We start from the raw sequence: 18,438 nt of genomic DNA, 5'->3' as shown, positions 1-18,438 counted from the left end.
GAAGGTGGAAAAAATTGTTCTACCATAGCACTTGGGGATTATATTTAACATACTAAAGCTATAACACACTAATTTGAAGTTATACCAGTTTAACTTTAATAATATACAAAAACTCTATTCCTTCAACAATTGTACCCCCACCCCTTTTGTTGTTATTGTCACAACATTGTACCTTTATATATTGTGTGATCAAAAACTTAAACTAATAATTCTTTGATATCCATTAGTTTCTTAAGTTATATTGGAAATATGGAATTTCAAACCAATTGTAATAATACTAAGTTTTAGACTAATAATTTTCTTTTTAAAATGTAATAATCTCCTACATCATGCAGAAAACTAAAAGTGCAATTAGAAACCATAATACTAGCCTTTATAATTACCCATGTATTTACACATACTGAATTCTTTATTATTATTATTATTATTATTTTGTAAAACTTCAAGTTACTATCTAGTCTTCTTTTATTTCATTCTCCAGGACTCCTTTGAGATTTTCTTACAGGAAAGGTTTAGTGGCAATAAACTCTCTTAGCTTTTGTTTACCTGGGAATGTCTTAAGTTTTTCTCTCAGTTTTGAAGGCTAGTTTTGCTGGGTATATAATTCCTGATTGACAATCTTTTTACGTTAGGATTTTGGGTATATTGGCATACTGCCTTCTGGCCTACACAATTGTCAATAACACATTTGCTGATAATGTTATCTACAATTCCTTGTATGTGAATTGTTTCTCTCTCACTGTTTTCAAGATTCTTTGTCTTTGGGAAGTTTGATTATAATGTGTTTCAGTGTGGATCCCTTTGAGTCCGTTTTACTTGGATTTCATTGATTTTCTTGGATGTTTATGTTTAGGCCTTTCATCCAGTTTGGGATGTCTACAGCCCTTATTTCTTCAATATTGTCTCTACCCCCTTCCTCCTCTCTTTTTCTTGTAGGATATGCACAATGTGTATGTTGGTCTGCTTAATGTTGTCTCACAGGTCCCTTAGGCTCTATTCATTTCCTTCATACTTTTTAGGATTTTTGTTCCTCAGACTCAGTAATTCACATTATCTTATCTTCAAGTTCATCTTCTTCTGTCTACTTAAAATTGCCTTTGAATCTCTCTGTTATGAATGCCATTTCAGTTATTATACTATTCGCTTCTAAACTTTTGGGGTTTTTTAAGATTTTCTATCTCTTCATTGATGTCCATTTGGTTCATATATCATTTTCCTGACTTTCCCCTCATCTTTCTTTAGTTCTTTGAGCATCTTTAAGATAGTTGTTTTAAAATCTTTGTCTGGTAGATCTGTCATCATGTCTTTTTCAAGGATAGTTTTGGTTCATTTATATTTATTCCTTGAATGAGTTATACTTTCCAGTTCCTTTGTATCACTTGTGATTATTTGTTAAAAACTAGACATTTAAATCTAATTATTTGCTAACTCTGGAAATGAGATTCCCATCCCTTCCCTAGAGTTTGCTTTTTTTTTTTTTTAAATTGTTGTAATATGTTTCTGTGCCAAAGATCAGCATGGGGTATAAACTTAAAGTCTTTTCAGGTTCTTTTAAAGCCTGCATCATTCTCTGGGAATGTGGACTTACTTTGTAATTTTCTGAATTAAAGACTAGTTGCCCTACTCTTTAATGTCTCAATCCTTAAAGGCAGAAAAGAGGGAAATGAAGGGGTGAAAAAAAAGGGTGATGGCCCTTTAAATCGCCTGCAAGTCAATACATCTGAAAGGAAGGCAGGCGGGGCGGGGGGCTGCAATAATACCAGGAAGTGTAAAAACAATGGCCATGTGCTTCTTTGTCTGTACCTCTGTGATCAGACACAGCAATCAGCGATCCAGGCACAGATCCCTGATATTTGGAGGAGAGATTCCTTTTTTTTTTTCCCCACTCTGGCTCCTGCAAACTGTGTGCAAGCTGTTCCATGGACACATGTTCAGCTGCCTACCATAGGGCTAGGGGTGGGTAATGGGTAGCTACCACTGTTCTGAATTGAGATTGACAAAAATCAGCAGCAGCTTACCTTCCAAGCCTTTGCCTCCTGAGTTCCAAATATTTACATCAGAAATATTTTGCCAGTACAATTGTTGTCTAGGTGGGTAAACAAATCCTGGTGCTTCTGATGCTGCTGTCTTCCCGGAATACTCTCCTCCACATACTTCTTAAGCAAATCTAAAAGCAAAACCAAATTTATTTTATATACATTTTTTAAAATTTAGTACACTTTTTTTTTGCTGTTTTTGCTTTGATATGCTCACGTCTGCTCATTAGAAATATTAATTTTAAGAGGATAAATTTTACATTTTTAAAAACATTTCATAAATACAAGAAACAGGGAAAAGATCTCATGTCTAAACCTCTTGCATTTATAACACTACACCATGAATAATCAAACAGATTAGTACCTTATCCAAAAGTGCTGTGAATCTCTATTGTCATCTAGCACCATCAATTGAATTGTCAGGATGAAACTTTGTTCAAATGGTGATATTATCGCCTATAAGCTCCTGAAGTATCTGTGGCAAGGTTGTAAAAAATCAATTACCTGGGAATTACAATTTTTATAAACACTTTCTTCTTCCAAGATGAGTCAAGAAGCTCTCCTAAGAAATTATTACAGCACAAAATTGATGAAAATATGCCATACTCTGAGGAAATTGTTACGTCTTCTTTCCCTCAAATCCCAAGTAACCTTTCAAAACAATTATTTTAGCATGTTCTAACTTCTGTTTATTTTTGTACAAATCTTTTCTTACAAACAGAACATGAGCTCTTTGATATTAAGACCAAATCTAACTTATAAAAATATCTGTTGAAAAAAATAAAATATTTCATGCAAGGATACTGAATTAAATTTTTTGGATAATAAATTTAAAAAGCAGCATTTTTATATATAACAATATGAAGTTCTAAGGCAAACTTTAAGCTTCCAATATCATTAACATAATTTATGTATAAAAGATATAGTTAATTTTAAAAAGTAGATTAAATGAATGGTCATTTATTAATGCATTTATTAACTTATTTAAGGAGTACTAGAGTCTCATATGTTAAACACATTGTGCTAGCCCTAGGTCCATTAAAACTAAAATGAACAATATTCTTGGTGTGAGTACAAAAGATATGAGAAAAATATATACCCTCACCAAAACAATTGGAGAAGAAATGTCTATAATCCTTTTATTTGAAAATTACTATCAAGTGTCCTCTATATGTTGGTATGTGGAACAGAAAATGTAGCCTCTTCCAAGTAGAAGAGTCTCATGAATAATTTTAGTTGGCATGAGCAATATTCTGTCTTTGCCAGTTTGTAATTTTCCAGGTTCTCAAGAAATAGTTCAAATAGTTACAGGGGGCAAATGATGGCATTAAGAAAAGGTATGCTATAAATTAGCACAGAAATTCTAAGGAAATGCTTCTTATCAATTGGGAATTGGTCTTGGAAATTTACATATGAAGTAATCATAGTCTGTATATAGAAATTTTACCACAACCAAAACAAACTTACAGGAGTGAGGATAAATTGCTTATCTTTTCCTTTTTCTTCTTTACAAATAACAAAGTTAAACAAACTTACTAACATTAAGTCTGAAGGGTGCCATTTCCTTGTATGCCAATCTCTCCTTTCTTGGATCAAAAACTAAAGAGAATTAAATTACAGTGGAAAATTGTTATGGAAAATGAAACACAGATGTTCACTGACAGACACAGAGATTAACAGAAGCAAATCTATAAATATAAATTGAGTTACTTCTAAAAAAAAAAGAAATAAACATTAACCTAAAGTAGAAGATAAACAATTTTAAAACTCCAAAAACTAAGTATATATAGAGTGATATTACAAAGCTAAAACTAAGCAGTAAGAAATTAAAATTTTGAAAAATGACAGAACAGTATTGTGATAAATCTGTTTAAATATATATAATGGTACATTTTATGAAGAAAGAGGGAAGAAGAAATACTATTAGGAATAATTTAAAAATTTTAAACAGAAATATATCTAATATTTCTAGAAAAATAAATTACCAAATGAAGAAATAAAGTGCTATGGAGGAAATACAATATGGAATTATTTTAAAACTTATCAAGAATTATCTAGTAATGGCCAACTATAAGCCTGCAAGATTTTAATGCTGAATTCTGCCAAATGTTTAAAGTGAATATAATCTTTATGCTGTATAGACTATTAAAAAGGTATGCAAAAACTACCTCAATACTCTGTAACAGTGCAGTTGTATTCCCAACATACCTAACTTTATGCAAAAATACATTATTAAATACAACTATTTCAGTGAGAAAGTACGGGGCTCTGGGCTTGACAATTCAGATTTTATTCTATAAAAACAATATTTTCCTGCAGACATTTCAATAAAAAGTTGAATTTTTGTAGTAGTTTTCTGTGTATAACAACAAAGTTAAGGCATCCTTCACTGAATTTATACTTGATTTCTTTACATTTTACCCAAGTAACAGACTTTCTTTTTTTATCATAAGCTGTTTTATCTTCAGCATTGCCCTTTTTAAACACTGTCCATATTTATACCAACTTCCAACCTGTATTGCTAACTGCTATGGTGAACAAAACTTAAAGCCCATCGAACAAAACAATAGAAATGGAGTTAGTACATAATTAATCCCCTTATGTCTGTTTTTTAAATTTTCAATGGTTAGACCCTCCCTGTTTTATGTATAATACATAATAGTCTACTTAATGGATTAAAAAATTGTCTTTAATCCCAGCATTTTGGGAGGCCAAGATGAGTGGATCACTTGAGGTCAGGAGTTCAAGAACAGCCTGGACAACATGGTGAAACCCTGTCTCTACTAAAAATACAAAAATTAGCAGGGTGTAGTGTATGCCCCTATAATCTCAGCTACTCAGGAGGCTGAGGTGGGAGAATCACTTGAGCCCAGGAGGTGGAGGTTGCAGTGAGCTGAGATCATTCCACTACACTCCAACCTGGGCAACAGAGTGAGACTCCGTCTAAAAAACAAACAAACAAACAAAAACAGAAAAAATGGTTACCTAAATTTTTAGTTATGTATTCGTTATTCAAGTTATGTAAAATAATGTTGTCAGTTTAGAGAGATTTGCTAATACTGATAGAAACCTGAAATCCACAACAAAATAATTCTAATTTTTAATATGCAATTCAAATAAGAGCACTTTTTTTTTCTTTACCAAATACCTAACATTTCTTATTAGCAAATGACCCAGATTGTTTTGTGTTTCTAAAAATATGAATCTAGCTGACTAGCTGCTGAGAGCACAGTGGCCTGGAGGAGACATGACTGATATCAGAAAGATATCAGTTTCAATTGGCTTAGAGGATGGTTAGACTAGAGAAGAAAACAAGTTGACAGGTTATGGACATATTTTAAAGATCCATGTACTAAACTTCTACTGAATAACGGAGACGAGGATGGGAGGAAATAAGAAGGACTTCTAGGTTTCTCGTTTCTGACTGGTGTCATTTTCTAACATTGGAAACATGAAAAGAACTAGATTGTATAAATTGTATTCTCTTTGTTTTCCATGTCTTTACAGTGAACACAAGTGATTTTTAAATCATAAATAAATAATAATAATCTAAAGAGTTTGCCTGCTTATTTTATCTGTTTATACTGAATATAATTTTTATAAATACCAGTCATTTATGATTTCTGTTATGCATATTTCAGATATAAGCCTGGTATGGTTAGGCTTTCTGTCCCCACCCAAATGTCATTTTGAATTGTAATCCCCGGGTATTGAGAGAGAGACCTGGTGGGAGGTAATTGGATCCTGGGGACAGTTTCTCCATGCTGTTCTCATGACGTGAGTGAGTTCTCATGAGATCTGATGCTTTTATAAGGCAGTTTTCCCCGCTCTCTCTTGCACGGTCACTCTTCTGTCTTTCTCCACTGCTGCCCTGTGAAGAAGGTGACTGCTTCCCCTTCTGCCCTGATTGTAAGTTTCCTGAGGCCTCCCAGCCATGTGGAACTATGAGTCAATTAAACCTTCTTTATAAATTACCCAGTCTCAGTACTTTAGGTTTTCTCATATGGAGAATATCATGAATTTGGTCTCAGATCATGGCTTTGTGTGGGTAACATAAGTTAAAATCTCAACATCCTCACCTATAAAGCAGGTTAATAATGCCTAGGTCACTAAATTAGTATAATAAGTAAAATTTTAAACATATCATACATACATCATAGATTATCATTATGTATAACAGATGCTGAAAAATCTTAGTTCCTTTTCTTCCTCCCCAATACCTGACACAGAATTGAAATTGTTAGTATAGATGTATTTCTTTTGTTTAAATAGTGCCCTCTTTAAAAATTGAAGAATGCGTTACAAAATTATTAACATTCTTTACAGTTAAGAAAGAAATATATAATTGTTTTATTGGTATATAGGAGAAATATATAGGACATACTAGAGCCCAGAGTAGCTGAGAAACTAGACAAAAAACAATAAAATACTTTTTGAAATATAAGGTACATGAGACAGATATTAAAAGAAAACCTTCCTAGCTTGGTAGTCTAAATTATCCTCTCTTTCTTTTCTATTATTGCTATATACTCACTACACTAATTACCTGTTTACTTAACAATATATTGCATGTCAACTGCTTCATTTTCACAGAGTTTGATTTTGGGTAAATTACTGTCTTAAGATATCCGTTAAGTCAGTCATTACACATTGGCTACAGCTTTTAGATTTCAATTTTTAAAATTAATCATGAAAATTAATTAAATTGATTATCCTAAAATGTCTAATAAATAAAAAGTCTATTACAATTGATATTCTATTTAATGGACATCACACCTTTAAGAACCATATGTAATTATAAGTATGATTATAAGAACTGCAAGTTATACTTTTCTTACATTGATATTAGTTATCGCAAATAAGCATAATTATTTGTTCATGAAGAGAAGTTTTAAAATGTGAATATATTTTAATACTAATTTTTATTTCATTTGGGCCTGTATCTATTCTGTGCCTCTCTGATCATCCAGTGTTGAATGTTCTTCCCAGATTTATATTTCTTGTTGTAAAATGTATGTTGCATTTTTTAGAATAGTAAGAGTTTTAAGACTTTGTTTCTTTTTTAGAATACTGAAAAGTTGCAAAGGATTCTGTACTGGAGACCAGCGCTCTAATTTCTTCTCTATACATAATTCAATATTTATATGGTTTGGATTTTTGTCCCTGCCCAAATCTCATGTTGAATTATAATTTCCAGTGTTGCAGATGGGGCCTGGTAGAATGTGATAGGATCATGGGGGTGGACTCCCCTCTTGGTGCTTTTCTGGTGATAGTGAGTGAATTCTCCTGAGATCCGGTTGCTTAAAAGTGTGTGGCATCTCCACCCTCTCTCTCTTGCTCCTGCTCTGGACATATAAAATGCGCCTGCTTTCATTTAGCCTTCCACCATGATTGTAAATTTCCTGAGTCTTCCCCAGAAGAAGCTGCTACGCTTCACTGAGCCAATTAAATCTATTTTCTTTATAAATTACCTAGTGATATGGTTGGGCTGTGTCCCCACCCTAATCTCATCTTTAACTTTAGTTCCCATAATCCCCTCATGTAATGAGAGGGACCTGGTGGTAGGTAATTGAATGATGGGTGTGGTTACCCCCATGCTGCTGATCTCCTGATAGGGAGTAAGTTCTTATGAGATGTGATAATTTTATAAGACGCTTTTCCCCCTTTGCTCATTCTTCTCCTTCCTGCTGCCATGTAAGGAAGGATGTGTTTGCTTCCCCTTCCACCATGATTGTAAGTTTTCTGAGGCCTCACCAACCATGCTGAACTGTGAGTCAATTGTCTCGGGTATGTCTTTATTAGCAGTGTGAGAATAAACTAATACACCCAGTCTCAAGTATTTCTTTATAGTAGTGGCAGAACAGACTAATATAGATATGAAACACTATTGTATTAGTCCATTTTCATGCTGCTGATAAAGACATACCTGAGACTGGGCAATTTACAAAAGAAAGAGGTTTAATGGATATATTAGGATTCTCTAGAGGAACAGAACTAACAGGATAGATATGTGTATACAAAGGGGAGTTTATTAAGGAATATTAACTCACATGATCACAAGGTCCCACAATGGGCCATCTGCAAGCTTAGGAGCAAGGAAGCCAGTCTGAGTCCCAAAGCTGAAGTACCTGGAGTCCGATGTTCAAGGGCAGGAAGCATCCAGCACAGAAGAAGGATGTAGGCTGGGAGGCTAAGCCAGTCTAGTCTTTACACATTCTTCTGCTTGCTTTTATCCTAGCCACACTGACAGCTGATTAGATTGTGCCCACCCAGATTAAGGGTGGGCCTTCCTCATTCAGCCTACTGACTCAAATGATAATCTCCTTTGGCAGCACCCTCACAGACACACCCAGGACCAATACTTTGCATCCTTTAATCCAATCAATATGACAATCATATTAACCATCACAATGAACTTTCAGTTCCACATGGCTGGGAAGGCCCACAATCATGGCAGAAGGCAAGGAGGAGCAAGTCACATCTTACATGGATGGCAGTAGGCAAAGAGAGAAAACTTGTGCAGGGAAATTTCCCTTTTTAAAACCATCAGAGCTCACAAGACTTATTCACTATCAGGAGAACAGCACAGAAATGACCATCCTCATGATTCAATTACCTCCCACTGGGTCCCTCCCATAACATGTAGGAATTGTGGGAGTTACAATTCAAGATGAGACATGGGTAGGGGCACAGCCAAACCATATCATTCCACCCCTGGCCCCTATCAAATTTCATGTCCTCACATTTCAAAACTAATCATGCCTTCCCAACATTACCCCAAAGTCTTAACTCACTTTAGCATTAACACAAAAGTCAACAGTCCAAAGTCTCATCTGAGACAAGCAAGTCCCTTCCACCTATGAGCCTGTAAAATTGAAAGCAAGTTAGTTACTTCCTAGATACAATGGGGGTACAGGCATTGAGTAAATACAGCCATTCCAAATGGGTTGGCCAATTTCTACTGGCCAAAACAAAGGGGCTACAGGCCCCTTGTATGTCCAACATTCTGCATGGCAGTCAAATCTTAAAGCCCCAAAATGATCTTTGACTCCATATCTCACATCCAGGTCACACTGATGCAAGTGGCGGGTTCCATGGTCTTGGGCAGCTTCAGCCTTGTGGCTTTGCAGAGTACAACCTCCCTTCTGGCTTTTCTCACAGGCTGACATTGATTGTCTGCAGCTTTTCCAGGCGCAAGGTGCAAGCTGTTAGTGGATCTGCTATTCTGGGGTCTGGAGGACGGTGGCCCTCTTCTCACAACTCCACTAGGTGGTGCCCCCAATGGGGATTCTATGTGATGACTTCAAACCCACATTTCTTTTCTGCACTGCCCTAGCAGAGGTTTTCCATGATCACCTTGCCTCTGCAGCAAACTTCTGTCTGGGTATCCAGGCATTTTCATTCTCTTCTGAAATCTAGGTGGAGGTTCCCAAACCTCAATTCTTGACTTCTGTACATTCATAGGTTCAACACCACATGAAAGCTGCGAAGGCTTGGGACTTGCACCCTCAGAAGCCATGGTCCAAGCTCTATATTGGCCCTTTCAGCCATGGCTAGAGCCTCTGGGATGCAAGGCACCAAGTTTTTAGGCTGCACATGACCCACAAAACCATTTTTTCCTCCTAGGCCTCTGGGCATATGATGGCAGGGGCTGCTGTGAAGACCTCTGACATGCCCTGGAGACATTTTTCCCATTTTCTTGGGGATTAACATTTGGTTCCTTGTTACTTGTGCAAATTTCTGCAGCCAGCTTGAATTTCTCCTCAGAAAAGTGTTTTTCTTCTTTATAGTACCATCAAGCTGCAAATTATCCAAACTTTTATGTTCTATTTTCCTTATAAAACTGAATGCTTTTAACAACACCCAAGTCACCTCTTGAATGCTTTCCTGCTTAGAAATTTCTCCCACCTTATACCCTAAATCATCTTCCTTAAGTTCAAAATTCCAAAACCTCTAGGGCGGAGGCAAAATGCCACCAGTCTCTTTGGGAAAACATAACAAGAGTTAACTTTGCTCCAGTTCCCAACAAGTTCCTCATCTCCATCTGATACCATCTCAGCCTGGATATCATTGTCCATGTCATTATCAGCATTTTGGCCAAAACCATTTAACAATTTTCTAGAAAGTTCCAAACTTTCCCACATTTTCCTGTCTTCTTCTGAACCCTCCAAACTGTTCCAACCTCTGCCTGCTACCCAGTTCCAAAGTTGCTTCCACATTTTTGGGTATCTTTTCAGCAGTGCCCCACTCTAGTGGTACCAATTTCCCATATTAATTCATTTTCACACTGCTGTTAAAGACATACCCGAGACTGGGAACCAGACTGCTTCTTTAAGTGGGTCCCTGATCCCATTCCTCCTGACTGGGTGAGACCTTCCAACAGGTGTCTTCAGATACCTTCTACAGGAGTGCTTGAACAGATAAGAGGTCGGTGTCCCCCTGAGATAGAGCTCCCAGAGGAAGGAGCAGGCTGTCAATTTTGCTGTTTTACAGCCTTCATAGGTGATTTAAAAAATCACCAAAATTGTCTTATAATGTTTTGAGAAAGTTAGTGAATTTGTATTGGGCTGCATTAAAAGCCATCCTGGATATATTTGTCCAGGAGGGAGTGGGGAAAGATGGTCAATTAGAAACAACTGCAGTCACCTGCTCTCACAGAGAAGAATGAAAATGGTGAATGAATTCTGCACTTTCAGCTGAGGTATCCAGGTTATCACATTGGGACTGATGAGGTAGACAGTTCAACCCACAAAGAATGAGGAGGAGTGGGGGTGGGGGTGGAGGGGTGATGACAGGAGGGACCCAGGTGACTAGTGTCTGAAGTAGACTCCCAGCAGATTGCAGCCCTATGAAAGAGTGGCCTGTTAAAAGAAAAACAAACAGAAAGTGACAACAACATCAACAAAAAAGACTCCATTCAAAGGTCAACAATCTCAAAAATCAAAAGGTAGATAAGTCCACAAAGATGAGAAAAAAATCAAAGCAAAAGCATTGAAAAATCAAAATGTCAAAGTGCCTCTTCTCAACCAAATGACCACAACACCTCTCCAGCAAGGGCACAGAACCGGGCTAAGACTCAGGTGGCTGAATTGACAAAAGTGGGCTTCGGAATGTGGGTAGTAACAAACTTCACTGTGCTAAAGGAGCATGTTCTAACCCAATGCAAAGAAGCTAAGATTTATAGTAAAACAATGCAGGAGCTGATAACCAGAATAGCCAGTTTAGAGAGGAACATAACTGACCTGCTGGAGCTAAAAGTCACAGCACGAGAACTTCGGAGTACAATCACAAGTATCAATAGCACAATAGACCAAACAAAAGAAAAAGTCAGCGTGAAGAATATCTTTCTGAAATAAGACAGGCAGACAAGAATAGACAATAAATAATGAAATGAATAAACAAACCCTCTGAGAAATACGGGATTACGTAAAAAGAATAAACTTGTACCTGATTGGGATACCTGAAAAAGATGGGGAGGAGAGAATCAAGTTGGACAATATATTTCAGGATATCATCCAGGACTACTTCCCAAACCCAGTAAGACAGGCCAACATTCAAATTCGGGAAATGCAGATAACCCCAGTAAGATACTCCATGAGAAGATCTACACCAAGACACATAATCATCAGCTTCTCTAAGGTCAATATAAAAGAAAAAAAATGCTAAGGGCAGCCAGAGATAAAGGCCAGTTCACCTACAAAGGGAAGCCCATTAGACTAACACTGGACCTCCCAGCAGAAACCCTACAAGCCAGAAGAGATTGTGGGCCAATATTCAACATTAAAGAAGAGAATTTCCAACCCAGACTTTTATATCCAGCCAAACTAAGCTTCAAAGCAAAGGAGAAATAAGATCCTTTACAGACAAGCAAATGTTGAGGGAATTCATCACCACCAGGCCTGCCTTTCAAGAGCTGCTGAAGGAAGCACTAAATGTGGAAAGGAAAAACCATTATTAGCCACAGCCAAAACACACTGAAGTATACAGACCAGTGACTCTATGAAGCAACCATATAAAAAATTCTACAAAATAACCAGCTAGCATCATGATGACAGAATTAAATTCACACAAAACAATACTAACCTAAGTGTAAATGTACTAAATGCCTTGATTAAAAGACACAGAATGGCAAACTGGATAAAGAATGAAGACCCATTGATATGCTGTCTTTAAAAGACCTATCTCATGTGTAAAGACACACAAAGATTCAAAATAAAGGGATGGAGGAAACTTTGCCAAGCAAACAGAAAACAGAATAAACAGGGGTAGGTAGCAATCCTAGTTTCTGACAAAATACACTTTAAACCAACAAAAATTTAAAAAGACAAAGAAGGCCATTATATAATATAAAGGGTTCCATTTAATAAGAATATCTAACTATCATAAATACATATGCACCCAATACAGGAGCACCCAGATTCATAAAGCAAATTCTTAGAAACCTACAAAGACACTTAAGGTCAAACACAATAACAGAGACTTTATTACCCCTCTGACAATATTAGACAGATTACTGAGATAGAAAAATAACAGATATTCAGGACCTGAACTCAGCTCTGCATTAAGTGTACTGGATAGACATCTATGGAACTCTTCACCCCAAACCAACAGAATATACATTCTTCTTATCTCCACATGGCACTTATTCTATAGTGATCACATAGTAGGAAGTAAAACACTCTTCAGCAAATGCAAAAGAACTGGAATCATCACAATCAAGTGTCTCAGACTACAGTGCAATCAAATTGGTACTCAAGATTAAGAAACTCAAAACCACACAACTACATGGAAATTGAACAACCTGCTGTTGAATGACTCCTGAGTAAATAATGAAATTAAAACAGAAACGAATAAGTTCTTTGAAACCAATGAGAACAAAGAGACAATGCACCAGAATCTCTGGGATACAGCTATAGCAGTGTTAAGAGGGAAATTTAGCACTAAATGCTCACATCAGAAAGCTAGAAAGATCTCCAATTGACACACTAACATCACAATTAAAGGAGCTAGAGAGGCAAGAGCAAATTAATGCAAAAGCTTGCAAAACACAAGGAATAACTAAGATCAGAGAAGAATTGAAGGAGATAGAGACACACAAAACCCACCAAAAAATCAACAAATCCAGGAGCTGGTTTTTTGAAAAAATTAACAAACCTCAATAATAAGAGACATACATGAAAAATCCACAGCGAACATCATGGTGAATGGACAAAAACTGGAAGCATTCACCTTGAAAACCAGCACAAGACAAAGATGCCCTCTTTCACCACTCCTATTCAACATACTGTTGGAAGTTCTGGCCAGGCAATCAGGCAAGAGAAAGAAATAAAGTGTATTCAAATAGGATGAGAGGACGTCAGATTATCTTTGTTTGCAGATGACACGATCCTATATCTAGAAAACCTGATCATCTCAGCCCAAAAGCTTCTTAACCTGGTAAGCTACTTCAGCAGTCTCAGGATAAAAAAATCAATGTGCAAAAATTGCTAGCATTTCTATACACCAATGACAGGCAAACAGAGAACCAAATCATGAATGAACTCCTATTCACAATTGCTATAAAGAGAATAAAATACCTCGGAATACAGCTAACAAGCGAAGAGAAGGACCTCTTCAAGGAGAGCTACAAACCACTGTTCAAGGAAATCAGAGAGGACACAAATGGAAAAACAGTCCACGCTCATCTATGTTCACTATCGTGAACATGGCCATACTGCCCAAAGTAATTTATAGATTTTATGCTATTCCCATTAAACTAACATTGATGTTCTTCACAGTATTAGAAAAACTATTTCAAACTTCATATGAAACCAAAAAAAAAAAAAAGAGTCCAAATAGCCAAGACAATCCTAAGCAAAAGGAACAAAGCTGGAGGCATCATGCTACCATACTTTAAACTGTATAACAAGGCTAGAGTAACCAAAACAGCTTGATACTGGTACAAAAATAGACAAATAGACCAATGGAACAGAATAGAAAACTCAGAAATAAGACCATGTACCTACAACCATCTGATCTTCAACACACATTGCAAAACTTGCAATGGGGAAAAAACTGCCTGTTTAATAAATCATGCTGGGTGAACCGGCTGTTCATATGCAAAAAAAAAAAATGAAAACTGGACCCATTCCTTACACTTTATACAAACTTTAACTTGAAATGGATTAAAGATTTAGATGAATAATTCAATACAATAAAAATCCTAGAAGAAAATCTAGACAATAGTACCCAGGTCATGGGCATGGGCAAAAATTTCATCATGAAAACATTAAAAGCAATTGCAAGAAAAGCAAAAATTGACAAGTGGGATCTAATTAAACAAAAGAGCTTTTGCACAGCAAAAGAAACTATCATCAAAGGGAACAGACAACCTGCAGAATAAGAGAAAATGTTGGCAATCTATCCATCTGACAAAGGTCTAATATCCAGAGTCTACAAGGAACTTAAACACATTTACAAGAAAAAAAAAAAAAAGAGACAACCCCATTAACAAGTGGGCAAAGGACACCAACAGACACATCTCAAAAGAAGACATTTATGCTGCCAACAAACATATGAAGAAAAGCTCAACATTATGGTTCATTAGAGAAATGCAAATCTAAATCATGGTGAGATAACATCTCACACCAGTCAGAATGGTGATAATTAAAAAGTCATGAAACAACAGATGCTGATGAGGTTGCAGAAAAAAAGGAACACTTTTACACCATTGCTGAGAGTGTAAGTTAGTTCAAACATTGTGCAAGACAGTGTGGTAATTTCTTAAAGACCTAGAGGCAGAAATGTCATTCAATCCAGCAATCCCATTATTGGGTATATATCCAAGGGAATATAAATTGTTCTATTATAAAGATACTTGTATACTTATGTTAATTCCAGAACTATTCACAATGGTAAAGACATAGAATCAACCCAAATGCCCATCCATGATAGACTGGATAAAGAAAATGTGGTACAATACACCATGGAATTCTATGCAGCCATAAAATGGAACAAGATCATGTCCTTTGCAGGGACATGGATGGAGCTAGAAGTCATTACCGTCAGCAAACTAATGCAGGAACAGAAAACCAAGCACCAAAAGTTCTCACTTGTAAGTGGGAGCTTGTTGATGAGAACTTATGTCCTAGCACTCAGAAGGACAAATTGATATTATCTACAATACTTTTTTTGACAATACCAGCTCCCTTAGACTCAATCAGTGGCAGGAGAATGATCCCAATGTCTAATTTTCACATGCTGGTTTTCTTCTGTCAACTGTCTTGGTTATATCCACAGGGGCTTTGCACATTCTAATCTCTGCCAAGAATGCTCTTTTTTCTCCTTTTCAACTATCTGCAATAAGCACCTCTATATTTTAGCTGTAGCATCATGTTCTTTTTACAAACATTCCCCTATCCCTACAAATAAATCAAATTCCCTGTAACCCAGAGCACTATATATCATACCTTTTTGAAACAGTCATAGTTCTAATTGATATTCAAGTGTGGTTATTTGTTTGAAGTTTAGCTCTCTCTTTAGATTATAAATTCCGTGTGTAGAAGAGGACATCTGTTTTGTTCCTTCTACCATGGGCATGGCTAAAATATAGCCACCCAAATAGTTCTTAAATAGCATGAATGAATCATCTGTAAATGTAGCAAAATAGCTAACCTTGGTGTGCTGAATGTCATATCATTACAAAGGATTTTATCCCATGTAGATTCATTGTCTCTGTTTTTTTTTTTTTTTTTTTTTCGGTATAAAGAAAAATAGAACGGCGAAATAAACAGCCTGAACACCCACTTGTAAGCTTATTATGGTTCTTCCCTTGTAACATTTGGGTTCTATCAACCTGAAATCTATTTTATCCTTAGAATTTTGTAAAATTAATCATCTACAAATGGCCTAAATACCTGTGTAAACTTCTGTATACTCCAAGGACACTCTATATTTTCCTTTTATTACAAAACCCAGCATATAAAGAAATGATGACTCAAAACTACTGAGCAATGACATTGACTAATCTTTTTTTTCCCCAATAACCTCTCTAAAATTTTTTCCAAGGATATTTTTGCTCAAAATAAATGTGCAAAGACATGAGCAGGAACTGGACATGATATAATAAATGTGCTAGGACATAAGGAATAGCTAATGTGCAGAGGAAGCAGGAGTATGTGGGTAAATGTCCTTGCTCTCCAGCCCATGATGAAGATTAGATCACGTGAACACAGCCCTCATCTGCTAAGGGCAGGCCTCAGCCTTCCTACTCCACCATAATCGTTAGCATTTTCCTTGGTTCAGTCAGGAAGATCCATGGATTTGGAATCACAAAAGCCAAAAAAAAGTCAAGTCACATTTTTTCCCTCTGCTCTATTCATCAAGCTGTGTCAATTGCTGCTGCCTCTGCTGTAAGTGTCTTGTAGAAACATTGCTCTATAGAGTAAAGCCATCCTGAAATGACAGAACAGTTTATAGTGAGTCTCAGAAACAGTTTTGTTGGTTTGTCATCTTTAGGTTCCAGTTATGATATTCCTATTCTAATGTGCTTCAAAGTAATCTTTTTTTTTTATTTTTTTTTTTTATTTTTTTGAGACAGAGTTTCACTCTGGTTGCCCAGGCTGGAGTTCAGTGGTGCAATCATCTCGACTCACCGCAACCTCCACCTCCCTGGTTCAAGCCATTATCCTGCCTCGGCCTCCTGAGTAGCTGGGATTACAGGTGCCCGCCATCATACCGAGCTAATTTTTTTGTATTTTTAATAGAGACGGAGTTTCACTATATTGGTCAGGCTGGTCTCAAACTCCTGACCTCAAGTGATCCACCCGCCTCGGCCTCCCAAAGTGTTGGGATTACAGGTGTGAGCCACTGCACCCGGCTGTCTTCAAAGTAATCCTTCAGGCTAGGTAGAAAAAGTATTACCTTACCTTTTGTCTTTCTCTTTATTATTTCTCATTGTGTTGATGGAGGGGTTGCCAACTTCTTTCTCCTTTACCCTCCAAATCTCAAGTCTATCATGCTATACATTTTTTGAAATGTAATTATAGTGGGTACAGCTATGCAACCAGAACTTGCATATTAGATTGGGCTCTGCTTGACATCTCTCGGAAATTCGGAGTTAGTGACGAGGAAAACAACCTGTGAGCTAAAGCAAAGAGACATAAATCATAATATTAGCTACATAGGAGGTCTATGAATTTAGGTGGTAGGTTTCATCTAATTACTTAACTTTAGAAACTGAGAAATAAAGAGGCAGGAACCACAATAAAGGTGTGAGCAATAATTGATGATAATCAAGTCTAAGAGTGCGGCAACAAAAATAGGGTGTCATCAGTATCCTACTCTGATTTTCTGAGATATCGTGTCCAAACATGTTTAACTGAAACTACCAGTTGTTACATTAAATATATTATTGACTTATATTAAGTTATAACTTAATTATAAAGTTATATTAAGTTATAACTTAATTATAAAGTTATATTAAGTTATATTAAGTTATAACTTAATTATAAAGTTATATTAAGTTATAACTAATTATAAAGTTATATTAAGTTATAACTTAATTATAAAGTTATATTAAGTTATAACTTAACATATTAAGTTATATTAAGTTATAACTTAACATATTAAGTTATATTAAGTTATAACTTAACATATTAAGTTATATTAAGTTATAGCTTAACATATTAAGTTATATTAAGTTATAGCTTAACATATTAAGTTATATTAAGTTATAGCTTAACATATTAAGTTATATTAAGTTATAGCTTAACATATTAAGTTATATTAAGTTATAGCTTAACATATTAAGTTATATTAAGTTATAGCTTAACATATTAAGTTATATTAAGTTATAGCTTAACATATTAAGTTATATTAAGTTATAGCTTAACATATTAAGTTATATTAATTTATAGCTTAATATATTAAGTTATATTAAGTTATAGCTTAATATATTAAGTTATATTAATTTATAGCTTAATATATTAAGTTAACTTATATATTAATTAAATATATTATTGACTTATACTGTGTTTTTAGATATTGAAGATCTGCAGCTGCTGTGATCTGAATGTTTGCGTCTGCTAAAAATTTATATCTTGAAACCTAATCATGAAATCATCAAGGTGATGGTATTAGGTGGAGCCTTTGATATTTGTTCCTTTATAAAAGAGCCCAGAAGTCTCCCTTGTCCCTTCTACCATGTGAAGACACAGCAGCAGGGTACACTCTGTGAACCAGAAAGTGGGCCCTACCAGACACAGAATCTTCTGGCTCCTTGATTTTGGACTTCCTAGCCTTCAAAACTGTGAGAAATTTTTACTGTTTATAAGCTACCCAGTTTATGGCACTTTATTATAGCATATCAAACAAACTGAGACAGTAGCTATGACATATTCATTTAATTCAAATCCATTTAGTT

This window comes from Pan paniscus, chromosome 9 (assembly GCF_029289425.2).
Source record: "Pan paniscus chromosome 9, NHGRI_mPanPan1-v2.0_pri, whole genome shotgun sequence".
NCBI classification, from domain to species: domain Eukaryota; kingdom Metazoa; phylum Chordata; class Mammalia; order Primates; family Hominidae; genus Pan; species Pan paniscus.
This window is presented reverse-complemented; position numbering follows the sequence as displayed.